The 21,690-nt window shown below is 36.5% G+C and overlaps 61 non-coding genes across 61 annotated transcripts; all 61 read left to right on the plus strand.

The window, feature by feature from the left end:
• Positions 1–470: 470 nt before the first annotated feature.
• Positions 471–543, plus strand: trnav-aac. Its single transcript has one exon. It is a non-coding gene; the product is annotated as a tRNA-Val (tRNA).
• Positions 544–810: 267 nt separating this feature from the next.
• On the plus strand, positions 811–883 carry trnav-aac. The gene has a single exon. It is a non-coding gene; the product is annotated as a tRNA-Val (tRNA).
• A 105-nt stretch (positions 884–988) lies between these two features.
• Positions 989–1,061, plus strand: trnav-aac. Its single transcript has one exon. It is a non-coding gene; the product is annotated as a tRNA-Val (tRNA).
• A 784-nt stretch (positions 1,062–1,845) lies between these two features.
• trnav-aac lies at positions 1,846–1,918 on the plus strand. Its single transcript has one exon. It is a non-coding gene; the product is annotated as a tRNA-Val (tRNA).
• A 270-nt stretch (positions 1,919–2,188) lies between these two features.
• trnav-aac lies at positions 2,189–2,261 on the plus strand. Its single transcript has one exon. It is a non-coding gene; the product is annotated as a tRNA-Val (tRNA).
• Positions 2,262–2,529: 268 nt separating this feature from the next.
• trnav-aac lies at positions 2,530–2,602 on the plus strand. The gene has a single exon. It is a non-coding gene; the product is annotated as a tRNA-Val (tRNA).
• A 105-nt stretch (positions 2,603–2,707) lies between these two features.
• On the plus strand, positions 2,708–2,780 carry trnav-aac. Its single transcript has one exon. It is a non-coding gene; the product is annotated as a tRNA-Val (tRNA).
• Positions 2,781–3,388: 608 nt separating this feature from the next.
• Positions 3,389–3,461, plus strand: trnav-aac. Its single transcript has one exon. It is a non-coding gene; the product is annotated as a tRNA-Val (tRNA).
• A 228-nt stretch (positions 3,462–3,689) lies between these two features.
• Positions 3,690–3,762, plus strand: trnav-aac. The gene has a single exon. It is a non-coding gene; the product is annotated as a tRNA-Val (tRNA).
• Positions 3,763–4,207: 445 nt separating this feature from the next.
• trnav-aac lies at positions 4,208–4,280 on the plus strand. The gene has a single exon. It is a non-coding gene; the product is annotated as a tRNA-Val (tRNA).
• Positions 4,281–4,546: 266 nt separating this feature from the next.
• Positions 4,547–4,619, plus strand: trnav-aac. Its single transcript has one exon. It is a non-coding gene; the product is annotated as a tRNA-Val (tRNA).
• Positions 4,620–5,064: 445 nt separating this feature from the next.
• On the plus strand, positions 5,065–5,137 carry trnav-aac. Its single transcript has one exon. It is a non-coding gene; the product is annotated as a tRNA-Val (tRNA).
• Positions 5,138–5,923: 786 nt separating this feature from the next.
• Positions 5,924–5,996, plus strand: trnav-aac. Its single transcript has one exon. It is a non-coding gene; the product is annotated as a tRNA-Val (tRNA).
• A 267-nt stretch (positions 5,997–6,263) lies between these two features.
• Positions 6,264–6,336, plus strand: trnav-aac. Its single transcript has one exon. It is a non-coding gene; the product is annotated as a tRNA-Val (tRNA).
• A 266-nt stretch (positions 6,337–6,602) lies between these two features.
• On the plus strand, positions 6,603–6,675 carry trnav-aac. Its single transcript has one exon. It is a non-coding gene; the product is annotated as a tRNA-Val (tRNA).
• Positions 6,676–6,946: 271 nt separating this feature from the next.
• On the plus strand, positions 6,947–7,019 carry trnav-aac. The gene has a single exon. It is a non-coding gene; the product is annotated as a tRNA-Val (tRNA).
• Positions 7,020–7,630: 611 nt separating this feature from the next.
• Positions 7,631–7,703, plus strand: trnav-aac. Its single transcript has one exon. It is a non-coding gene; the product is annotated as a tRNA-Val (tRNA).
• Positions 7,704–7,808: 105 nt separating this feature from the next.
• On the plus strand, positions 7,809–7,881 carry trnav-aac. Its single transcript has one exon. It is a non-coding gene; the product is annotated as a tRNA-Val (tRNA).
• Positions 7,882–9,185: 1,304 nt separating this feature from the next.
• trnav-aac lies at positions 9,186–9,258 on the plus strand. The gene has a single exon. It is a non-coding gene; the product is annotated as a tRNA-Val (tRNA).
• A 265-nt stretch (positions 9,259–9,523) lies between these two features.
• trnav-aac lies at positions 9,524–9,596 on the plus strand. The gene has a single exon. It is a non-coding gene; the product is annotated as a tRNA-Val (tRNA).
• A 269-nt stretch (positions 9,597–9,865) lies between these two features.
• On the plus strand, positions 9,866–9,938 carry trnav-aac. The gene has a single exon. It is a non-coding gene; the product is annotated as a tRNA-Val (tRNA).
• A 105-nt stretch (positions 9,939–10,043) lies between these two features.
• Positions 10,044–10,116, plus strand: trnav-aac. The gene has a single exon. It is a non-coding gene; the product is annotated as a tRNA-Val (tRNA).
• Positions 10,117–10,221: 105 nt separating this feature from the next.
• On the plus strand, positions 10,222–10,294 carry trnav-aac. Its single transcript has one exon. It is a non-coding gene; the product is annotated as a tRNA-Val (tRNA).
• A 268-nt stretch (positions 10,295–10,562) lies between these two features.
• trnav-aac lies at positions 10,563–10,635 on the plus strand. Its single transcript has one exon. It is a non-coding gene; the product is annotated as a tRNA-Val (tRNA).
• Positions 10,636–10,742: 107 nt separating this feature from the next.
• On the plus strand, positions 10,743–10,815 carry trnav-aac. The gene has a single exon. It is a non-coding gene; the product is annotated as a tRNA-Val (tRNA).
• A 104-nt stretch (positions 10,816–10,919) lies between these two features.
• trnav-aac lies at positions 10,920–10,992 on the plus strand. Its single transcript has one exon. It is a non-coding gene; the product is annotated as a tRNA-Val (tRNA).
• Positions 10,993–11,097: 105 nt separating this feature from the next.
• Positions 11,098–11,170, plus strand: trnav-aac. The gene has a single exon. It is a non-coding gene; the product is annotated as a tRNA-Val (tRNA).
• Positions 11,171–11,439: 269 nt separating this feature from the next.
• Positions 11,440–11,512, plus strand: trnav-aac. The gene has a single exon. It is a non-coding gene; the product is annotated as a tRNA-Val (tRNA).
• A 105-nt stretch (positions 11,513–11,617) lies between these two features.
• trnav-aac lies at positions 11,618–11,690 on the plus strand. The gene has a single exon. It is a non-coding gene; the product is annotated as a tRNA-Val (tRNA).
• Positions 11,691–12,309: 619 nt separating this feature from the next.
• On the plus strand, positions 12,310–12,382 carry trnav-aac. The gene has a single exon. It is a non-coding gene; the product is annotated as a tRNA-Val (tRNA).
• Positions 12,383–12,487: 105 nt separating this feature from the next.
• trnav-aac lies at positions 12,488–12,560 on the plus strand. The gene has a single exon. It is a non-coding gene; the product is annotated as a tRNA-Val (tRNA).
• A 105-nt stretch (positions 12,561–12,665) lies between these two features.
• Positions 12,666–12,738, plus strand: trnav-aac. The gene has a single exon. It is a non-coding gene; the product is annotated as a tRNA-Val (tRNA).
• A 269-nt stretch (positions 12,739–13,007) lies between these two features.
• trnav-aac lies at positions 13,008–13,080 on the plus strand. The gene has a single exon. It is a non-coding gene; the product is annotated as a tRNA-Val (tRNA).
• A 105-nt stretch (positions 13,081–13,185) lies between these two features.
• Positions 13,186–13,258, plus strand: trnav-aac. The gene has a single exon. It is a non-coding gene; the product is annotated as a tRNA-Val (tRNA).
• Positions 13,259–13,363: 105 nt separating this feature from the next.
• Positions 13,364–13,436, plus strand: trnav-aac. Its single transcript has one exon. It is a non-coding gene; the product is annotated as a tRNA-Val (tRNA).
• A 268-nt stretch (positions 13,437–13,704) lies between these two features.
• On the plus strand, positions 13,705–13,777 carry trnav-aac. Its single transcript has one exon. It is a non-coding gene; the product is annotated as a tRNA-Val (tRNA).
• A 509-nt stretch (positions 13,778–14,286) lies between these two features.
• On the plus strand, positions 14,287–14,359 carry trnav-aac. Its single transcript has one exon. It is a non-coding gene; the product is annotated as a tRNA-Val (tRNA).
• A 105-nt stretch (positions 14,360–14,464) lies between these two features.
• Positions 14,465–14,537, plus strand: trnav-aac. Its single transcript has one exon. It is a non-coding gene; the product is annotated as a tRNA-Val (tRNA).
• Positions 14,538–14,802: 265 nt separating this feature from the next.
• Positions 14,803–14,875, plus strand: trnav-aac. Its single transcript has one exon. It is a non-coding gene; the product is annotated as a tRNA-Val (tRNA).
• Positions 14,876–15,158: 283 nt separating this feature from the next.
• On the plus strand, positions 15,159–15,231 carry trnav-aac. Its single transcript has one exon. It is a non-coding gene; the product is annotated as a tRNA-Val (tRNA).
• A 219-nt stretch (positions 15,232–15,450) lies between these two features.
• trnav-aac lies at positions 15,451–15,523 on the plus strand. Its single transcript has one exon. It is a non-coding gene; the product is annotated as a tRNA-Val (tRNA).
• Positions 15,524–15,628: 105 nt separating this feature from the next.
• Positions 15,629–15,701, plus strand: trnav-aac. Its single transcript has one exon. It is a non-coding gene; the product is annotated as a tRNA-Val (tRNA).
• A 624-nt stretch (positions 15,702–16,325) lies between these two features.
• trnav-aac lies at positions 16,326–16,398 on the plus strand. The gene has a single exon. It is a non-coding gene; the product is annotated as a tRNA-Val (tRNA).
• Positions 16,399–16,503: 105 nt separating this feature from the next.
• On the plus strand, positions 16,504–16,576 carry trnav-aac. Its single transcript has one exon. It is a non-coding gene; the product is annotated as a tRNA-Val (tRNA).
• Positions 16,577–16,845: 269 nt separating this feature from the next.
• On the plus strand, positions 16,846–16,918 carry trnav-aac. Its single transcript has one exon. It is a non-coding gene; the product is annotated as a tRNA-Val (tRNA).
• Positions 16,919–17,023: 105 nt separating this feature from the next.
• On the plus strand, positions 17,024–17,096 carry trnav-aac. Its single transcript has one exon. It is a non-coding gene; the product is annotated as a tRNA-Val (tRNA).
• Positions 17,097–17,201: 105 nt separating this feature from the next.
• Positions 17,202–17,274, plus strand: trnav-aac. The gene has a single exon. It is a non-coding gene; the product is annotated as a tRNA-Val (tRNA).
• A 445-nt stretch (positions 17,275–17,719) lies between these two features.
• trnav-aac lies at positions 17,720–17,792 on the plus strand. Its single transcript has one exon. It is a non-coding gene; the product is annotated as a tRNA-Val (tRNA).
• Positions 17,793–17,898: 106 nt separating this feature from the next.
• On the plus strand, positions 17,899–17,971 carry trnav-aac. The gene has a single exon. It is a non-coding gene; the product is annotated as a tRNA-Val (tRNA).
• Positions 17,972–18,076: 105 nt separating this feature from the next.
• trnav-aac lies at positions 18,077–18,149 on the plus strand. The gene has a single exon. It is a non-coding gene; the product is annotated as a tRNA-Val (tRNA).
• Positions 18,150–18,596: 447 nt separating this feature from the next.
• On the plus strand, positions 18,597–18,669 carry trnav-aac. Its single transcript has one exon. It is a non-coding gene; the product is annotated as a tRNA-Val (tRNA).
• Positions 18,670–18,774: 105 nt separating this feature from the next.
• trnav-aac lies at positions 18,775–18,847 on the plus strand. Its single transcript has one exon. It is a non-coding gene; the product is annotated as a tRNA-Val (tRNA).
• A 445-nt stretch (positions 18,848–19,292) lies between these two features.
• On the plus strand, positions 19,293–19,365 carry trnav-aac. Its single transcript has one exon. It is a non-coding gene; the product is annotated as a tRNA-Val (tRNA).
• A 105-nt stretch (positions 19,366–19,470) lies between these two features.
• On the plus strand, positions 19,471–19,543 carry trnav-aac. Its single transcript has one exon. It is a non-coding gene; the product is annotated as a tRNA-Val (tRNA).
• A 105-nt stretch (positions 19,544–19,648) lies between these two features.
• Positions 19,649–19,721, plus strand: trnav-aac. The gene has a single exon. It is a non-coding gene; the product is annotated as a tRNA-Val (tRNA).
• A 269-nt stretch (positions 19,722–19,990) lies between these two features.
• On the plus strand, positions 19,991–20,063 carry trnav-aac. The gene has a single exon. It is a non-coding gene; the product is annotated as a tRNA-Val (tRNA).
• Positions 20,064–20,170: 107 nt separating this feature from the next.
• Positions 20,171–20,243, plus strand: trnav-aac. The gene has a single exon. It is a non-coding gene; the product is annotated as a tRNA-Val (tRNA).
• A 283-nt stretch (positions 20,244–20,526) lies between these two features.
• trnav-aac lies at positions 20,527–20,599 on the plus strand. The gene has a single exon. It is a non-coding gene; the product is annotated as a tRNA-Val (tRNA).
• A 446-nt stretch (positions 20,600–21,045) lies between these two features.
• Positions 21,046–21,118, plus strand: trnav-aac. The gene has a single exon. It is a non-coding gene; the product is annotated as a tRNA-Val (tRNA).
• A 105-nt stretch (positions 21,119–21,223) lies between these two features.
• Positions 21,224–21,296, plus strand: trnav-aac. Its single transcript has one exon. It is a non-coding gene; the product is annotated as a tRNA-Val (tRNA).
• A 105-nt stretch (positions 21,297–21,401) lies between these two features.
• On the plus strand, positions 21,402–21,474 carry trnav-aac. The gene has a single exon. It is a non-coding gene; the product is annotated as a tRNA-Val (tRNA).
• Positions 21,475–21,690: the final 216 nt, after the last annotated feature.

Genomic DNA, 21,690 nt, shown 5'->3' on the forward strand with positions numbered 1-21,690 from the left:
CTGGTTCAAAAACAGGCAGAAACATAGTTCTCTGATTTTAATAGTTGCCTCATTATGGCAATTCTAATACATTACATGCAAAGAATATCACAAAAATATCTGTTTACTCAGTGGTTTTGAAAAACAGAGGTTTCTGTAGTGTAGTGGTTATCACGTTCGCCTAACACGCGAAAGGTCTCTGGTTCAAAACCAGGCAGAAACATAGGTCTCTGATTTTAATAGTTGCCTCATTATGGGATTTCAAATACATTAAAGGAATATCCTTAAAATTCTGTTCATTCATTGTACATGCTTCAATGAGCAGTTTCTATAGTGTAGTGCTTATCAAGCATGTCTCTAATGCAAAAGGTCCCCGATTCGTAACAGAGAACTCCACTTTTCATGAATGCCTCATTTTGGGAATTATAATACACTACATGCAAAGAATATTACAAAAAATCTGTTTACTCAGTGTTATTTGAAAAACAGAGGTTTCTGTAGTGTAGTGGTTATCACGTTCGCCTAACACGCGAAAGGTCCCTGGTTCAAAACCAGGCAGAAACATAGTTCTCTGATTTTAATAGTTGCCTCATTATGGGATTTCAAATACATTAAAGGAATATCCTTAAAATTCTGTTCATTCATTGTACATGCTTCATGAGCAGTTTCTATAGTGTAGTGCTTATCAAGCATGTCTCTAATGCAAAAGGTCCCCGATTCGTAACAGAGAACTCCACTTTTCATGAATGCCTCATTATGGGAATTCTAATACACTACATGCAAAGAATATCACAAAAAATCTGTTTACTGAGTGTTATTCGTAAATCAGAGGTTTCTGTAGTGTAGTGGTTATCACGTTCGCCTAACACGCGAAAGGTCCCTGGTTCAAAACCAGGCAGAGACATCGTTCTCTGATTTTAATAGTTGCCTCATTATGGCAATTCTAATACATTACATGCAAAGAATATCACAAAATATCTGTTTACTCAGTGGTATTTGAATAGCAGAGGTTTCTGTAGTGTAGTGGTTATCACGTTCGCCTAACACGCGAAAGGTCCCTGGTTCAAAACCAGGCAGAAACATAGGTCTCTGGTTTTAATAGTTGCCTCATTATGGGATTTCAAATACATTAAAGGAATATCCTTAAAATTCTGTTCATTCATTGTACATGCTTCAATGAGCAGTTTCTATAGTGTAGTGCTTATCAAGCATGTCTCTAATGCAAAAAGGTCCCCGATTCGTAACAGAGAACTCCACTTTTCATGAATGCCTCATTATGGGAATTCTAATACGTTACATGCAAAGAATATCACAAAAATCTGTTTACTCAGTGGTATTTCAAAACAGAGGTTTCTGTAGTGTAGTGGTTATCACGTTCGCCTAACACGCGAAAGGTCCCTGGTTCAAAAGCAGGCAGAAACATAGTTCTCTGTTTTAATAGTTGCCTCATTATGGGATTTCAAATACATTAAAGGAATATCCTTAAAATTCTGTTCATTCATTGTACATGCTTCAGAGCAGTTTCTATAGTGTAGTGCTTATCAAGCATGTCTCTAATGCAAAAGGTCCCCGATTCGTAACAGAGAACTCCACTTTTCATGAATGCCTCATTATGGGAATTCTAATACACTACATGCAAAGAATATCACAAAAAATCTGTTTACTCAGTGTTATTCGTAAATCAGAGGTTTCTGTAGTGTAGTGGTTATCATGTTCGCCAAACACGCGAAAGGTCCCTGGTTCAAAACCAGGCAGAAACATAGTTCTCTGATTTTTAATAGTTGCCTCATTATGGCAATTCTAATACATTACATGCAAAGAATATCACAAAATATCTGTTTACTCAGTGGTATTTGAAAAACAGAGGTTTCTGTAGTGTAGTGGTTATCATGTTCGCCTAACACGCGAAAGGTCCCTGGTTCAAAACCAGGCAGAAACATAGTTCTCTGATTTTATTAGTTGCCTCATTATGGGATTTCAAATACATTAAAGGAATGTCCTTAAAATTCTGTTCATTCATTGTACATGCTTCATGAGCAGTTTCTATAGTGTAGTGCTTATCAAGCATGTCTCTAATGCAAAAGGTCCCCGATTCGTAACAGAGAACTCCACTTTTCATGAATTGCCTCATTTTGGGAATTCTAATACGCTACATGCAAAGAATATCACAAAAATATCTGTTTACTCAGTGTTATTTGTAAAAACAGAGGTTTCTGTAGTGTAGTGGTTATCACGTTCGCCTAACACGCGAAAGGTCCCTGGTTCAAAACCAGGCAGAAACATAGTTCTCTGTTTTTAATAGTTGCCTCATTATGGGATTTCAAAATACATTAAAGGAATATCCTTAAAATTCTGTTCATTCATTGTACATGCTTCATGAGCAGTTTCTATAGTGTAGTGCTTATCAAGCATGTCTCTAATGCAAAAGGTCCCCGATTCGTAACAGAGAACTCCACTTTTCATGAATGCCTCATTATGGGAATTCTAATACAGTACATGCAAAGAATATCACAAAAAATCTGTTTACTCAGTGTTATTTGTAAAACAGAGGTTTCTGTAGTGTAGTGGTTATCACGTTCGCCTAACACGCGAAAGGTCCCTGGTTCAAAACCAGGCAGAAACATAGTTCTCTGATTTTAATAGTTGCCTCATTATGGGAATTCTAATACAGTACATGCAAAGAATATCACAAAATATCTGTTTACTCAGTGGTATTTGAAAAACAGAGGTTTCTGTAGTGTAGTGGTTATCACGTTCGCCTAACACGCGAAAGGTCCCTGGTTCAAAACCAGGCAGAAACATAGTTCTCTGATTTTAATAGTTGCCTCATTATGGGATTTCAAATACATTAAAGGAATATCCTTAAAATTCTGTTCATTCATTGTACATGCTTCAATGAGCAGTTTCTATAGTGTAGTGCTTATCAAGCATGTCTCTAATGCAAAGGTCCCCGATTCGTAACAGAGAACTCCACTTTTCATGAATGCCTCATTATGGGAATTCTAATACACTACATGCAAAGAATATCACAAAATATCTGTTTACTCAGTGTTATTTGAAAAACAGAGGTTTCTGTAGTGTAGTGGTTATCACGTTAGCCTAACACGCGAAAGGTCCCTGGTTCAAAACCAGGCAGAAACATAGTTCTCTGATTTTAATAGTTGCCTCATTATGGGATTTAAAATACATTAAAGGAATATCCTTAAAATTCTGTTCATTCATTGTACATGCTTCATGAGCAGTTTCTATAGTGTAGTGCTTATCAAGCATGTCTCTAATGCAAAAGGTCCCCGATTCGTAACAGAGAACTACACTTTTCATGAATGCCTCATTATGGGAATTCTAATACAGTACATGCAAAGAATATCACAAAAATATCTGTTTACTCAGTGTTATTTGTAAAACAGAGGTTTCTGTAGTGTAGTGGTTATCACGTTCGCCTAACACGCGAAAGGTCCCTGGTTCAAAACCAGGCAGAAACATAGGTCTCTGATTTAATAGTTGCCTCATTATGGGATTTCAAATACATAAAGAATATCCTAAAATTCTGTTTATTCATTGATTGAATGAAGTTTCTATAGTGTAGTGCTTATCACTTCTACGTTAACAGAGAACTCATTTTATGATGCCTCATTATGGGAATTCTAATACAGTACATGCAAAGAATATCACAAAATATCTGTTTACTCAGTGGTATTTGAAAAACAGAGGTTTCTGTAGTGTAGTGGTTATCACGTTCGCCTAACACGCGAAAGGTCCCTGGTTCAAAACCAGGCAGAAACATAGGTCTCTGATTTTAATAGTTGCCTCATTATGGGATTTCAAATACATCAAAGGAATATCCTTAAAATTCTGTTCATTCATTGTACATGCTTCATGAGCAGTTTCTATAGTGTAGTGCTTATCAAGCATGTCTCTAATGCAAAAGGTCCCCGATTCGTAACAGAGAACTCCACTTTTCATGAATGCCTCATTATGGGAATTCTAATACACTACATGCAAAGAATATCACAAAAAATCTGTTTACTGAGTGTTATTTGTAAATCAGAGGTTTCTGTAGTGTAGTGGTTATCACGTTCACCTAACACGCGAAAGGTCCCTGGTTCAAAAACAGGCAGAAACATAGTTCTCTGATTTTTATAGTTGCCTCATTATGGCAATTCTAATACATTATATGCAAAGAATATCACAAAATATCTGTTTACTCAGTGTTATTTGAAAAACAGAGGTTTCTGTAGTGTAGTGGTTATCACGTTCGCCTAACACGCGAAAGGTCCCTGGTTCAAAACCAGGCAGAAACATAGGTCTCTGATTTTAATAGTTGCCTCATTATGGGATTTCAAATACATTAAAGGAATATCCTTAAAATTCTGTTCATTCATTGTACATGCTTCATGAGCAGTTTCTATAGTGTAGTGCTTATCAAGCATGTCTCTAATGCAAAGGTTCCCGATTCGTAACAGAGAACTCCACTTTTCATGAATGCCTCATTTTGGGAATTATAATACACTACATGCAAAGAATATTACAAAAAATCTGTTTACTCAGTGTTTTTTGTAAAACAGAGGTTTCTGTAGTGTAGTGGTTATCACGTTCGCCTAACACGCGAAAGGTCCCTGGTTCAAAACCAGGCAGAAACATAGGTCTCTGATTTTAATAGTTGCCTCATTATGGGATTTCAAATACATCAAAGGAATATCCTTAAAATTCTGTTCATTCATTGTACATGCTTCATGAGCAGTTTCTATAGTGTAGTGCTTATCAAGCATGTCTCTAATGCAAAAGGTCCCCGATTTGTAACAGAGAACTCCACTTTTCATGAATGCCTCATTATGGGAATTCTAATACACTACATGCAAAGAATATCACAAAAAATCTGTTTACTGAGTGTTATTCGTAAATCAGAGGTTTCTGTAGTGTAGTGGTTATCACGTTCACCTAACACGCGAAAGGTCCCTGGTTCAAAAACAGGCAGAAACATAGTTCTCTGAATTTCATAGTTGCCTCATTATGGCAATTCTAATACATTACATGCAAAGAATATCACAAAATATCTGTTTACTCAGTGGTATTTGAAAAACAGAGGTTTCTGTAGTGTAGTGGTTATCACGTTCGCCTAACACGCGAAAGGTCCCTGGTTCAAAACCAGGCAGAAACATAGGTCTCTGGTTTTAATAGTTGCCTCATTATGGGATTTCAAATACATTAAAGGAATATCCTTAAATTTCTGTTCATTCATTGTACATGCTTCAATGAGCAGTTTCTATAGTGTAGTGCTTATCAAGCATGTCTCTAATGCAAAAGGTCCCCGATTCGTAACAGAGAACTCCACTTTTCATGAATGCCTCATTATGGGAATTCTAATACGTCACATGCAAAGAATATCACAAAAAATCTGTTTACTCAGTGGTATTTCAAAAACAGAGGTTTCTGTAGTGTAGTGGTTATCACGTTCGCCTAACACGCGAAAGGTCCCTGGTTCAAAAGCAGGTAGAAACATAGTTCTCTGGTTTTAATAGTTGCCTCATTATGGGATTTCAAATACATTAAAGGAATATCCTTAAAATTCTGTTCATTCATTGTACATGCTTCATGAGCAGTTTCTATAGTGTAGTGCTTATCAAGCATGTCTCTAATGCAAAAGGTCCCCGATTCGTAACAGAGAACTCCACTTTTCATGAATGCCTCATTATGGGAATTCTAATACACTACATGCAAAGAATATCACAAAAAATCTGTTTACTGAGTGTTATTCGTAAATCAGAGGTTTCTGTAGTGTAGTGGTTATCACGTTCACCTAACACGTGAAAGGTCCCTGGTTCAAAAACAGGCAGAAACATAGTTCTCTGATTTTAATAGTTGCCTCATTATGGCAATTCTAATACATTATATGCAAAGAATATCACAAAATATCTGTTTACTCAGTGTTTTTTGTAAAACAGAGGTTTCTGTAGTGTAGTGGTTATCACGTTCGCCTAACACGCGAAAGGTCCCTGGTTCAAAACCAGGCAGAAACATAGGTCTCTGATTTTAATAGTTGCCTCATTATGGGATTTCAAATACATTAAAGGAATATCCTTAAAATTCTGTTCATTCATTGTACATGCTTCATGAGCAGTTTCTATAGTGTAGTGCTTATCAAGCATGTCTCTAATGCAAAAGGTCCCCGATTCGTAACAGAGAACTCCACTTTTCATGAATGCCTCATTATGGGAATTCTAATACGCTACATGCAAAGAATATCACAAAAAATCTGTTTACTCAGTGGTATTTGTAAAACAGAGGTTTCTGTAGTGTAGTGGTTATCACGTTCGCCTAACACGCGAAAGGTCCCTGGTTCAAAACCAGGCAGAAACATAGTTCTCTGTTTTAATAGTTGCCTCATTATGGGATTTCAAATACATTAAAGGAATATCCTTAAAATTCTGTTCATTCATTGTACATGCTTCATGAGCAGTTTCTATAGTGTAGTGCTTATCAAGCATGTCTCTAATGCAAAAGGTCCCCGATTCGTAACAGAGAACTCCACTTTTCATGAATGCCTCATTATGGGAATTCTAATACATCACATGCAAAGAATATCACAAAAAATCTGTTTACTCAGTGTTATTTGTAAAACAGAGGTTTCTGTAGTGTAGTGGTTATCACGTTCGCCTAACACGCGAAAGGTCCCTGGTTCAAAACCAGGCAGAAACATAGGTCTCTGATTTTAATAGTTGCCTCATTATGGGATTTCAAATACATTAAAGGAATATCACTAAAATATCTGTTCATTCAGTTGTAATGCTTGATGAGCAGTTTCTATAGTGTAGTGGTTATCAAGCATGTCTCTAATGCAAAGGTTCCCGATTCGTAAACAGAGAACATCCACTTTTCATGAAGTTGCCTCATTATGGGAATTCTAATACACTACATGCAAAGAATATCACAAAATATCTGTTTACTCAGTGTTATTTGAAAAACAGAGGTTTCTGTAGTGTAGTGGTTATCACGTTCGCCTAACACGCGAAAGGTCCCTGGTTCAAAACCAGGCAGAAACATAGGTCTCTGATTTTAATAGTTGCCTCATTATGGGATTTCAAATACATTAAAGGAATATCCTTAAAATTCTGTTCATTCATTGTACATGCTTCAATGAGCAGTTTCTATAGTGTAGTGCTTATCAAGCATGTCTCTAATGCAAAAGGTCCCCGATTCGTAACAGAGAACTCCACTTTTCATGAATGCCTCATTATGGGAATTCTAATACGTCACATGCAAAGAATATCACAAAAAATCTGTTTACTCAGTGGTATTTCAAAAACAGAGGTTTCTGTAGTGTAGTGGTTATCACGTTCGCCTAACACGCGAAAGGTCCCTGGTTCAAAAGCAGGTAGAAACATAGTTCTCTGGTTTTAATAGTTGCCTCATTATGGGATTTCTAATACATTGCAAAGGAATATCACTTAAAATATCTGTTTATTCATTGTACATGCTTCATGAGCAGTTTCTATAGTGTAGTGCTTATCAAGCATGTCTCTAATGCAAAAGGTCCCCGATTCGAACAGAGAACTCTACTTTTAATGATTGCCTCATTATGGGAATTCTAATACATTACATGCAAAGAATATCACAAAATATCTGTTTACTCAGTGTTATTTGAAAATCAGAGGTTTCTGTAGTGTAGTGGTTATCACGTTCGCCTAACACGCGAAAGGTCCCTGGTTCAAAACCAGGCAGAAACATAGTTCTCTGATTTTAATAGTTGCCTCATTATGGCAATTCTAATACATTACATGCAAAGAATATCACAAAATATCTGTTTACTCAGTGGTATTTGAAAAACAGAGGTTTCTGTAGTGTAGTGGTTATCACGTTCGCCTAACACGCGAAAGGTCCCTGGTTCAAAACCAGGCAGAAACATAGGTCTCTGATTTTAATAGTTGCCTCATTATGGGATTTCAAATACATTAAAGGAATATCCTTAAAATTCTGTTCATTCATTGTACATGCTTCATGAGCAGTTTCTATAGTGTAGTGCTTATCAAGCATGTCTCTAATGCAAAAGGTCCCCGATTCGTAACAGAGAACTCCACTTTTCATGAATGCCTCATTATGGGAATTCTAATACACTACATGCAAAGAATATCACAAAAAATCTGTTTACTGAGTGTTATTCGTAAATCAGAGGTTTCTGTAGTGTAGTGGTTATCACGTTCACCTAACACACGAAAGGTCCCTGGTTCAAAAACAGGCAGAAACATAGTTCTCTGAATTTCATAGTTGCCTCATTATGGCAATTCTAATACATTACATGCAAAGAATATCACAAAATATCTGTTTACTCAGTGGTATTTGAATTGCAGAGGTTTCTGTAGTGTAGTGGTTATCATGTTCGCCTAACACGTGAAAGGTCCCTGGTTCAAAACCAGGCAGAAACATAGGTCTCTGGTTTTAATAGTTGCCTCATTATGGGATTTCAAATACATTAAAGGAATATCCTTAAATTTCTGTTCATTCATTGTACATGCTTCAATGAGCAGTTTCTATAGTGTAGTGCTTATCAAGCATGTCTCTAATGCAAAAGGTCCCCGATTCGTAACAGAGAACTCCACTTTTCATGAATGCCTCATTATGAGAATTCTAATACGTCACATGCAAAGAATATCACAAAAAATCTGTTTACTCAGTGGTATTTCAAAAACAGAGGTTTCTGTAGTGTAGTGGTTATCACGTTCGCCTAACACGCGAAAGGTACCTGGTTCAAAAGCAGGTAGAAACATAGTTCTCTGGTTTTAATAGTTGCCTCATTATGGGATTTCAAATACATTAAAGGAATATCCTTAAAATTCTGTTCATTCATTGTACATGCTTCATGAGCAGTTTCTATAGTGTAGTGCTTATCAAGCATGTCTCTAATGCAAAAGGTCCCCGATTCGTAACAGAGAACTCCACTTTTCATGAATGCCTCATTATGGGAATTCTAATACACTACATGCAAAGAATATCACAAAAAATCTGTTTACTGAGTGTTATTCGTAAATCAGAGGTTTCTGTAGTGTAGTGGTTATCACGTTCACCTAACACGCGAAAGGTCCCTGGTTCAAAAACAGGCAGAAACATAGTTCTCTGATTTTTATAGTTGCCTCATTATGGCAATTCTAATACATTACATGCAAAGAATATCACAAAATATCTGTTTACTCAGTGGTATTTGAAAAACAGAGGTTTCTGTAGTGTAGTGGTTATCACGTTCGCCTAACACGCGAAAGGTCCCTGGTTCAAAACCAGGCAGAAACATAGTTCTCTGATTTTAATAGTTGCCTCATTATGGGATTTCAAATACATTAAAGGAATATCCAAAATTCTGTTTATTCATTGTACATGCTTCATGAGCAGTTTCTATAGTGTAGTGCTTATCAAGCATGTCTCTAATGCAAAAGGTCCCGATTCGTAACAGGAGAACTCCACTTTTCATGAATGCCTCATTATGGGAATTCTAATACACTACATGCAAAGAATATCACAAAATATCTGTTTACTCAGTGTTTTTTGTAAAACAGAGGTTTCTGTAGTGTAGTGGTTATCACGTTCGCCTAACACGCGAAAGGTCCCTGGTTCAAAACCAGGCAGAAACATAGGTCTCTGATTTTAATAGTTGCCTCATTATGGGATTTCAAATACATTAAAGGAATATCACTTAAAATTCTGTTCATTCATTGTACATGCTTCAATGAGCAGTTTCTATAGTGTAGTGCTTATCAAGCATGTCTCTAATGCAAAAGGTCCCTGATTCGTAACAGAGAACTCCACTTTTCATGAATGCCTCATTATGGGAATTCTAATACAGTACATGCAAAGAATATCACAAAAAATCTGTTTACTCATTGGTATTTGAAAAACAGAGGTTTCTGTAGTGTAGTGGTTATCACGTTCGCCTAACACGCGAAAGGTCCCTGGTTCAAAACCAGGCAGAAACATATTTCTCTGATTTTAATAGTTGCCTCATTATGGCAATTCTAATACATTACATGCAAAGAATATCACAAAATATCTGTTTACTCAGTGGTATTTGTAAAGCAGAGGTTTCTGTAGTGTAGTGGTTATCACGTTCGCCTAACACGCGAAAGGTCCCTGGTTCAAAACCAGGCAGAAACATAGTTCTCTTATTTTAATAGTTGCCTCATTATGGGAATTCTAATACATTACATGCAAAGAATATCACAAAATATCTGTTTACTCAGTGGTATTTGAAAAACAGAGGTTTCTGTAGTGTAGTGGTTATCACGTTCGCCTAACACGCGAAAGGTCCCTGGTTCAAAACCAGGCAGAAACATAGGTCTCTGATTTTTAATAGTTGCCTCATTATGGGATTTAAATACATCAAAGGAATATCCTTAAAATTCTGTTCATTCATTGTACATGCTTCAATGAGCAGTTTCTATAGTGTAGTGCTTATCAAGCATGTCTCTAATGCAAAAGGTCCCCGATTCGTAACAGAGAACTCCACTTTTCATGAATGCCTCATTATGGGAATTCTAATACAGTACATGCAAAGAATATCACAAAAAATCTGTTTACTCAGCGTTATTCGTAAAGCAGAGGTTTCTGTAGTGTAGTGGTTATCATGTTCGCCTAACACGCGAAAGGTCCCTGGTTCAAAACCAGGCAGAAACAGCGTTCTTTTAATTTTCATAGCAGCCTCATTATGGGCAATTCTAATACAGTACATGCAAAGAATATCACAAAATATCTGTTTACTCAGTGGTATTTGAAAAACAGAGGTTTCTGTAGTGTAGTGGTTATCACGTTCGCCTAACACGCGAAAGGTCCCTGGTTCAAAACCAGGCAGAAACATAGTTCTCTGATTTTAATATTTGCCTCATTATGGCAATTCTAATATATTACATGCAAAGAATATCACAAAATATCTGTTTACTCAGTGGTATTTGAAAACAGAGGTTTCTGTAGTGTAGTGGTTATCACGTTCGCCTAACACGCGAAAGGTCCCTGGTTCAAAACCAGGCAGAAACATATTTCTCTGATTTTAATAGTTGCCTCATTATGGCAATTCTAATACATTACATGCAAAGAATATCACAAAATATCTGTTTACTCAGTGTAATTTGAAAAACAGAGGTTTCTGTAGTGTAGTGGTTATCACGTTCGCCTAACACGCGAAAGGTCCCTGGTTCAAAACCAGGCAGAAACATAGTTCTCTGATTTTAATAGTTGCCTCATTATGGGATTTCAAATACATTAAAGGAATATCCTTAAAATTCTGTTCATTCATTGTACATGCTTCAATGAGCAGTTTCTATAGTGTAGTGCTTATCAAGCATGTCTCTAATGCAAAAGGTCCCCGATTCGTAACAGAGAACTCCACTTTTCATGAATGCCTCATTATGGGAATTCTAATACAGTACATGCAAAGAATATCACAAAAAATCTGTTTACTCAGCTGTTATTCGTAAAGCAGAGGTTTCTGTAGTGTAGTGGTTATCACGTTCGCCTAACACGCGAAAGGTCCCTGGTTCAAAACCAGGCAGAAACATAGTTCTCTTATTTTAATAGTTGCCTCATTATGGCAATTCTAATACATTACATGCAAAGAATATCACAAAATATCTGTTTACTCAGTGGTATTTGAAAAACAGAGGTTTCTGTAGTGTAGTGGTTATCACGTTCGCCTAACACGCGAAAGGTCCCTGGTTCAAAACCAGGCAGAAACATATTCTCTGATAATAGTTGCCTCATTATGGCAATTCTAATACATTATATGCAAAGAATATCACAAAATATCTGTTTACTCAGTGGTATTTGAAAAGCAGAGGTTTCTGTAGTGTAGTGGTTATCACGTTAGCCTAACACGCGAAAGGTCCCTGGTTCAAAACCAGGCAGAAACATAGTTTCATTTTTTAATAGTTGCCTCATTATGGGATTTCAAATACATTAAAGGAATATCCTTAAAATTCTGTTCATTCATTGTACATGCTTCAATGAGCAGTTTCTATAGTGTAGTGCTTATCAAGCATGTCTCTAATGCAAAAGGTCCCCGATTCGTAACAGAGAACTCCACTTTTCATGAATGCCTCATTATGGGAATTCTAATACAGTACATGCAAAGAATATCACAAAAAATCTGTTTACTCAGCTTTATTCATAAAGCAGAGGTTTCTGTAGTGTAGTGGTTATCATGTTCGCCTAACACGCGAAAGGTCCCTGGTTCAAAACCAGGCAGAGACAGCGTTCTTTTAATTTCATAGCAACCTCATTATGGGAATTCTAATACAGTACATGCAAAGAATATCACAAAATATCTGTTTACTCAGTGGTATTTGAAAAACAGAGGTTTCTGTAGTGTAGTGGTTATCACGTTCGCCTAACACGCGAAAGGTCCCTGGTTCAAAACCAGGCAGAAACATAGTTCTCTGATTTTAATAGTTGCCTCATTATGGCAATTCTAATACATTACATGCAAAGAATATCACAAAATATCTGTTTACTCAGTGGTATTTGAAAAACAGAGGTTTCTGTAGTGTAGTGGTTATCACGTTCGCCTAACACGCGAAAGGTCCCTGGTTCAAAACCAGGCAGAAACATAGTTCTCTGATTTTAATAGTTGCCTCATTATGGCAATTCTAATACATTACATGCAAAGAATATCACAAAATATCTGTTTACTCAGTGGTATTTGAAAAACAGAGGTTTCTGTAGTGTAGTGGTTATCACGTTCGCCTAACACGCGAAAGGTCCCTGGTTCAAAACCAGGCAGAAACATAGTTCTCTGATTTTAATAGTTGCCTCATTATGGGATTTCAAAATACATTAAAGGAATATCCTTAAAATTCTGTTCATTCATTGTACATGCTTCAATGAGCAGTTTCTATAGTGTAGTGCTTATCAAGCATGTCTCTAATGCAAAAGGTCCCCGATTCGTAACAGAGAACTACACTTTTCATGAATGCCTCATTATGGGAATTCTAATACATTACATGCAAAGAATATCACAAAAAATCTGTTTACTCAGTGTTATTTGTAAAACAGAGGTTTCTGTAGTGTAGTGGTTATCACGTTCGCCTAACACGCGAAAGGTCCCTGGTTCAAAACCAGGCAGAGACATAGTTCTCTTATTTTAATAGTTGCCTCATTATGGCAATTCTAATACATTACATGCAAAGAATATCACAAAATATCTGTTTACTCAGTGGTATTTGAATAGCAGAGGTTTCTGTAGTGTAGTGGTTATCACGTTCGCCTAACACGCGAAAGGTCCCTGGTTCAAAACCAGGCAGAAACATATTTCTCTGATTTTAATAGTTGCCTCATTATGGCAATTCTAATACATTACATGCAAAGAATATCACAAAATATCTGTTTACTCAGTGTAATTTGAAAAACAGAGGTTTCTGTAGTGTAGTGGTTATCACGTTCGCCTAACACGCGAAAGGTCCCTGGTTCAAAACCAGGCAGAAACATAGTTTCATTTTTTTAATAGTTGCCTCATTATGGGATTTAAAATACATTAAAGGAATATCCTTAAAATTCTGTTCATTCATTGTACATGCTTCAATGAGCAGTTTCTATAGTGTAGTGCTTATCAAGCATGTCTCTAATGCAAAAGGTCCCCGATTCGTAACAGAGAACTCCACTTTTCATGAATGCCTCATTATGGGAATTCTAATACAGTACATGCAAAGAATATCACAAAAAATCTGTTTACTCAGCTTTATTCGTAAAGCAGAGGTTTCTGTAGTGTAGTGGTTATCACGTTCGCCTAACACGCGAAAGGTCCCTGGTTCAAAACCAGGCAGAGACATAGTTCTCTGATTTTAATAGTAGCCTCATTATGGGAATTCTAATACAGTACATGCAAAGAATATCACAAAATATCTGTTTACTCAGTGGTATTTGAAAACAGAGGTTTCTGTAGTGTAGTGGTTATCACGTTGCTAACCGGAAAGGCTCGCTTCAAAACCAGGCGTATTTAATAGTTGCCTTGGGATTCATACAAAAAATTTTCAGTCATGTACACAATAGTTTCTTTCAAGATGTTTCTAATGAGATGCCTCATTATGGGAATTCTAATACAGTACATGCAAAGAATATCACAAAAAATCTGTTTACTCAGTGTTATTTGTAAAGCAGAGGTTTCTGTAGTGTAGTGGTTATCATGTTCGCCTAACACGCGAAAGGTCCCTGGTTCAAAACCAGGCAGAGACATCGTTCTCTTAATTTAATAGTAGCCTCATTATGGGAATTCTAATACATTACATGCAAAGAATATCACAAAATATCTGTTTACTCAGTGGTATTTGAAAAACAGAGGTTTCTGTAGTGTAGTGGTTATCACGTTCGCCTAACACGCGAAAGGTCCCTGGTTCAAAACCAGGCAGAAACATATTTCTCTGATTTTAATAGTTGCCTCATTATGGCAATTCTAATACATTACATGCAAAGAATATCACAAAATATCTGTTTACTCAGTGGAATTTGAAAAACAGAGGTTTCTGTAGTGTAGTGGTTATCACGTTCGCCTAACACGCGAAAGGTCCCTGGTTCAAAACCAGGCAGAAACATAGTTTCTTTTTAATAGTTGCCTCATTATGGGATTTAAAATACATTAAAGGAATATCCTTAAAATTCTGTTCATTCATTGTACATGCTTCAATGAGCAGTTTCTATAGTGTAGTGCTTATCAAGCATGTCTCTAATGCAAAAGGTCCCCGATTCGTAACAGAGAACTCCACTTTTCATGAATGCCTCATTATGGGAATTCTAATACAGTACATGCAAAGAATATCACAAAAAATCTGTTTACTCAGCGTTATTCGTAAAGCAGAGGTTTCTGTAGTGTAGTGGTTATCACGTTCGCCTAACACGCGAAAGGTCCCTGGTTCAAAACCAGGCAGAGACAGAGTTCTCTGATTTTAATAGTTGCCTCATTATGGGAATTCTAATACAGTACATGCAAAGAATATCACAAAATATCTGTTTACTCAGTGGTATTTGAAAAACAGAGGTTTCTGTAGTGTAGTGGTTATCACGTTCAGCCTAACACGCGAAAGGTCCCTGGTTCAAAACCAGGCAGAAACATATTCTCTGATTTTAATAGTTGCCTCATTATGGCAATTCTAATACATTATATGCAAAGAATATCACAAAATATCTGTTTACTCAGTGGTATTTGAAAAACAGAGGTTTCTGTAGTGTAGTGGTTATCACGTTCGCCTAACACGCGAAAGGTCCCTGGTTCAAAACCAGGCAGAAACATAGTTCTCTGATTTTAATAGTTGCCTCATTATGGAAAAAAGAAAAATTCTTTATTATTAATTAAGAGAGTTTCTATAGTGTAGTGTTATAATGTTTAATGCAAAAGGTCCCTGATTGAAAGACCCACTTTCATAATGCCTCATTATGGGAATTCTAATACAGTACATGCAAAGAATATCACAAAATATCTGTTTACTCAGTGGTATTTGAATAGCAGAGGTTTCTGTAGTGTAGTGGTTATCATGTTCGCCTAACACGCGAAAGGTCCCTGGTTCAAAACCAGGCAGAAACATAGTTCTCTTATTTTAATAGTTGCCTCATTATGGCAATTCTAATACATTACATGCAAAGAATATCACAAAATATCTGTTTACTCAGTGGAATTTGAAAAACAGAGGTTTCTGTAGTGTAGTGGTTATCACGTTCGCCTAACACGCGAAAGGTCCCTGGTTCAAAACCAGGCAGAAACATAGTTTCATTTTTTAATAGTTGCCTCATTATGGGATTTAAAATACATTAAAGGAATATCCTTAAAATTCTGTTCATTCATTGTACATGCTTCAATGAGCAGTTTCTATAGTGTAGTGCTTATCAAGCATGTCTCTAATGCAAAAGGTCCCCGATTCGTAACAGAGAACTACACTTTTCATGAATGCCTCATTATGGGAATTCTAATACAGTACATGCAAAGAATATCACAAAAAATCTGTTTACTCAGCTTTATTCATAAAGCAGAGGTTTCTGTAGTGTAGTGGTTATCATGTTCGCCTAACACGCGAAAGGTCCCTGGTTCAAAACCAGGAAGAGACAGCGTTCTTTTAATTTCATAGCAACCTCATTATGGGAATTCTAATACAGTACATGCAAAGAATATCACAAAATATCTGTTTACTCAGTGGTATTTGAAAAACAGAGGTTTCTGTAGTGTAGTGGTTATCACGTTCAGCCTAACACGCGAAAGGTCCCTGGTTCAAAACCAGGCAGAAACATAGTTCTCTGATTTTAATAGTTGCCTCATTATGGCAATTCTAATACATTACATGCAAAGAATATCACAAAATATCTGTTTACTCAGTGGTATTTGAAAAACAGAGGTTTCTGTAGTGTAGTGGTTATCACGTTCGCCTAACACGCGAAAGGTCCCTGGTTCAAAACCAGGCAGAAACATAGTTCTCTTATTTTAATAGTTGCCTCATTATGGCAATTCTAATACATTACATGCAAAGAATATCACAAAATATCTGTTTACTCAGTGGAATTTGAAAAACAGAGGTTTCTGTAGTGTAGTGGTTATCACGTTCGCCTAACATGCGAAAGGTCCCTGGTTCAAAACCAGGCAGAAACATAGTTCTCTGATTTTTAATAGTTGCCTCATTATGGGATTTAAAATACATTAAAGGAATATCCTTAAAATTCTGTTCATTCATTGTACATGCTTCAATGAGCAGTTTCTATAGTGTAGTGCTTATCAAGCATGTCTCTAATGCAAAAGGTCCCCGATTCGTAACAGAGAACTCCACTTTTCATGAATGCCTCATTATGGGAATTCTAATACAGTACATGCAAAGAATATCACAAAAATATCTGTTTACTCAGCGGTATTTGAAAGCAGAGGTTTCTGTAGTGTAGTGGTTATCATGTTCGCCTAACAAGCGAAAGGTCCCTGGTTCAAAACCAGGCAGAAACATAGTTCTCTGATTTTAATAGTTGCCTCATTATGGCAATTCTAATACATTACATGCAAAGAATATCACAAAATATCTGTTTACTCAGTGGTATTTGAATAGCAGAGGTTTCTGTAGTGTAGTGGTTATCACGTTCGCCTAACACGCGAAAGGTCCCTGGTTCAAAACCAGGCAGAAACATATTTCTCTTATTTTAATAGTTGCCTCATTATGGCAATTCTAATACATTACATGCAAAGAATATCACAAAATATCTGTTTACTCAGTGTAATTTGAAAAACAGAGGTTTCTGTAGTGTAGTGGTTATCACGTTCGCCTAACACGCGAAAGGTCCCTGGTTCAAAACCAGGCAGAAACATAGTTTCATTTTTTAATAGTTGCCTCATTATGGGATTTAAAATACATTAAAGGAATATCCTTAAAATTCTGTTCATTCATTGTACATGCTTCAATGAGCAGTTTCTATAGTGTAGTGCTTATCAAGCATGTCTCTAATGCAAAAGGTCCCCGATTCGTAACAGAGAACTACACTTTTCATGAATGCCTCATTATGGGAATTCTAATACAGTACATGCAAAGAATATCACAAAAAATCTGTTTACTCAGCTTTATTCATAAAGCAGAGGTTTCTGTAGTGTAGTGGTTATCATGTTCGCCTAACACGCGAAAGGTCCCTGGTTCAAAACCAGGAAGAGACAGCGTTCTTTTAATTTCATAGCAACCTCATTATGGGAATTCTAATACAGTACATGCAAAGAATATCACAAAATATCTGTTTACTCAGTGGTATTTGAAAAACAGAGGTTTCTGTAGTGTAGTGGTTATCACGTTCGCCTAACACGCGAAAGGTCCCTGGTTCAAAACCAGGCAGAAACATAGTTCTCTGATTTTAATAGTTGCCTCATTATGGCAATTCTAATACATTACATGCAAAGAATATCACAAAATATCTGTTTACTCAGTGGTATTTGAATAAACAGAGGTTTCTGTAGTGTAGTGGTTATCACGTTCGCCTAACACGCGAAAGGTCCCTGGTTCAAAACCAGGCAGAAACATAGTTCTCTGATTTTAATAGTTGCCTCATTATGGCAATTCTAATACATTACATGCAAAGAATATCACAAAATATCTGTTTACTCAGTGGAATTTGAAAAGCAGAGGTTTCTGTAGTGTAGTGGTTATCACGTTCGCCTAACACGCGAAAGGTCCCTGGTTCAAAACCAGGCAGAAACATAGTTCTCTATTTTAATAGTTGCCTCATTATGGGATTTAAAATACATTAAAGGAATATCCTTAAAATTCTGTTCATTCATTGTACATGCTTCAATGAGCAGTTTCTATAGTGTAGTGCTTATCAAGCATGTCTCTAATGCAAAAGGTCCCCGATTCGTAACAGAGAACTACACTTTTCATGAATGCCTCATTATGGGAATTCTAATACAGTACATGCAAAGAATATCACAAAAATATCTGTTTACTCAGTGTTATTCATAAAGCAGAGGTTTCTGTAGTGTAGTGGTTATCACGTTCAGCCTAACACGCGAAAGGTCCCTGGTTCAAAACCAGGCAGAGACATAGTTCTCTGATTTTAATAGTTGCCTCATTATGGGAATTCTAATACAGTACATGCAAAGAATATCACAAAATATCTATTTACTCAGTGGTATTTGAAAAACAGAGGTTTCTGTAGTGTAGTGGTTATCACGTTCGCCTAACACGCGAAAGGTCCCTGGTTCAAAACCAGGCAGAAACATAGTTCTCTGATTTTAATAGTTGCCTCATTATGGCAATTCTAATACATTATATGCAAAGAATATCACAAAATATCTGTTTACTCAGTGTAATTTGAAAAACAGAGGTTTCTGTAGTGTAGTGGTTATCACGTTCGCCTAACACGCGAAAGGTCCCTGGTTCAAAACCAGGCAGAAACATAGTTTCATTTTTTAATAGTTGCCTCATTATGGGATTTAAAATACATTAAAGGAATATCCTTAAAATTCTGTTCATTCATTGTACATGCTTCAATGAGCAGTTTCTATAGTGTAGTGCTTATCAAGCATGTCTCTAATGCAAAAGGTCCCCGATTCGTAACAGAGAACTACACTTTTCATGAATGCCTCATTATGGGAATTCTAATACAGTACATGCAAAGAATATCACAAAAAATCTGTTTACTCAGCTTTATTCATAAAGCAGAGGTTTCTGTAGTGTAGTGGTTATCATGTTCGCCTAACACGCGAAAGGTCCCTGGTTCAAAACCAGGAAGAGACAGCGTTCTTTTAATTTCATAGCAACCTCATTATGGGAATTCTAATACAGTACATGCAAAGAATATCACAAAATATCTGTTTACTCAGTGGTATTTGAAAAACAGAGGTTTCTGTAGTGTAGTGGTTATCACGTTCGCCTAACACGCGAAAGGTCCCTGGTTCAAAACCAGGCAGAAACATAGTTCTCTGATTTTAATAGTTGCCTCATTATGGCAATTCTAATACATTACATGCAAAGAATATCACAAAATATCTGTTTACTCAGTGGTATTTGAAAAACAGAGGTTTCTGTAGTGTAGTGGTTATCACGTTCGCCTAACACGCGAAAGGTCCCTGGTTCAAAACCAGGCAGAAACATAGTTCTCTTATTTTAATAGTTGCCTCATTATGGCAATTCTAATACATTACATGCAAAGAATATCACAAAATATCTGTTTACTCAGTGGTATTTGAAAAACAGAGGTTTCTGTAGTGTAGTGGTTATCACGTTCGCCTAACACGCGAAAGGTCCCTGGTTCAAAACCAGGCAGAAACATAGTTCTCTTTTTTTAATAGTTGCCTCATTATGGGATTTAAAATACATTAAAGGAATATCCTTAAAATTCTGTTTATTCATTGTACATGCTTCAATGAGCAGTTTCTGTAGTGTAGTGCTTATCAAGCATGTCTCTAATGCAAAAGGTCCCCGATTCGTAACAGAGAACTCCACTTTTCATGAATGCCTCATTATGGGAATTCTAATACAGTACATGCAAAGAATATCACAAAAATATCTGTTTACTCAGCGGTATTTGTAAAGCAGAGGTTTCTGTAGTGTAGTGGTTATCACGTTCGCCTAACACGCGAAAGGTCCCTGGTTCAAAACCAGGCAGAGACATAGTTCTCTGATTTTAATAGTTGCCTCATTATGGGAATTCTAATACATTACATGCAAAGAATATCACAAAATATCTGTTTACTCAGCTTGGTATTTGAAAACCAGAGGTTTCTGTAGTGTAGTGGTTATCACGTTCGCCTAACACGCGAAAGGTCCCTGGTTCAAAACCAGGCAGAAACATAGTTCTCTGATTTTAATAGTTGCCTCATTATGGCAATTCTAATACATTACATGCAAAGAATATCACAAAATATCTGTTTACTCAGTGGTATTTGAAAAGCAGAGGTTTCTGTAGTGTAGTGATTATCACGTTCGCCTAACACGCGAAAGGTCCCTGGTTCAAAACCAGGCAGAAACATATTTCTCTGATTTTAATAGTTGCCTCATTATGGCAATTCTAATACATTACATGCAAAGAATATCACAAAATATCTGTTTACTCAGTGTAATTTGAAAAACAGAGGTTTCTGTAGTGTAGTGGTTATCACGTTCGCCTAACACGCGAAAGGTCCCTGGTTCAAAACCAGGCAGAAACATAGTTTCATTTTTTAAATAGTTGCCTCATTATGGGATTTAAAATACATTAAAGGAATATCCTTAAAATTCTGTTCATTCATTGTACATGCTTCAATGAGCAGTTTCTATAGTGTAGTGCTTATCAAGCATGTCTCTAATGCAAAAGGTCCCCGATTCGTAACAGAGAACTACACTTTTCATGAATGCCTCATTATGGGAATTCTAATACAGTACATGCAAAGAATATCACAAAAAATCTGTTTACTCAGCTTTATTCATAAAGCAGAGGTTTCTGTAGTGTAGTGGTTATCATGTTCGCCTAACACGCGAAAGGTCCCTGGTTCAAAACCAGGAAGAGACAGCGTTCTTTTAATTTCATAGCAACCTCATTATGGGAATTCTAATACAGTACATGCAAAGAATATCACAAAATATCTGTTTACTCAGTGGTATTTGAAAAACAGAGGTTTCTGTAGTGTAGTGGTTATCACGTTCGCCTAACACGCGAAAGGTCCCTGGTTCAAAACCAGGCAGAAACATAGTTCTCTGATTTTAATAGTTGCCTCATTATGGCAATTCTAATACATTACATGCAAAGAATATCACAAAATATCTGTTTACTCAGTGGTATTTGAATAGCAGAGGTTTCTGTAGTGTAGTGGTTATCACGTTCGCCTAACACGCGAAAGGTCCCTGGTTCAAAACCAGGCAGAAACATAGTTCTCTGATTTTAATAGTTGCCTCATTATGGCAATTCTAATACATTACATGCAAAGAATATCACAAAATATCTGTTTACTCAGTGGTATTTGAAAAACAGAGGTTTCTGTAGTGTAGTGGTTATCACGTTCGCCTAACACGCGAAAGGTCCCTGGTTCAAAACCAGGCAGAAACATAGTTTCATTTTTTAATAGTTGCCTCATTATGGGATTTAAAATACATTAAAGGAATATCCTTAAAATTCTGTTCATTCATTGTACATGCTTCAATGAGCAGTTTCTATAGTGTAGTGCTTATCAAGCATGTCTCTAATGCAAAAGGTCCCCGATTCGTAACAGAGAACTACACTTTTCATGAATGCCTCATTATGGGAATTCTAATACAGTACATG

Source organism: Coregonus clupeaformis, unplaced genomic scaffold (assembly GCF_020615455.1).
Source record: "Coregonus clupeaformis isolate EN_2021a unplaced genomic scaffold, ASM2061545v1 scaf3028, whole genome shotgun sequence".
In the NCBI taxonomy this organism is placed as follows: domain Eukaryota; kingdom Metazoa; phylum Chordata; class Actinopteri; order Salmoniformes; family Salmonidae; genus Coregonus; species Coregonus clupeaformis.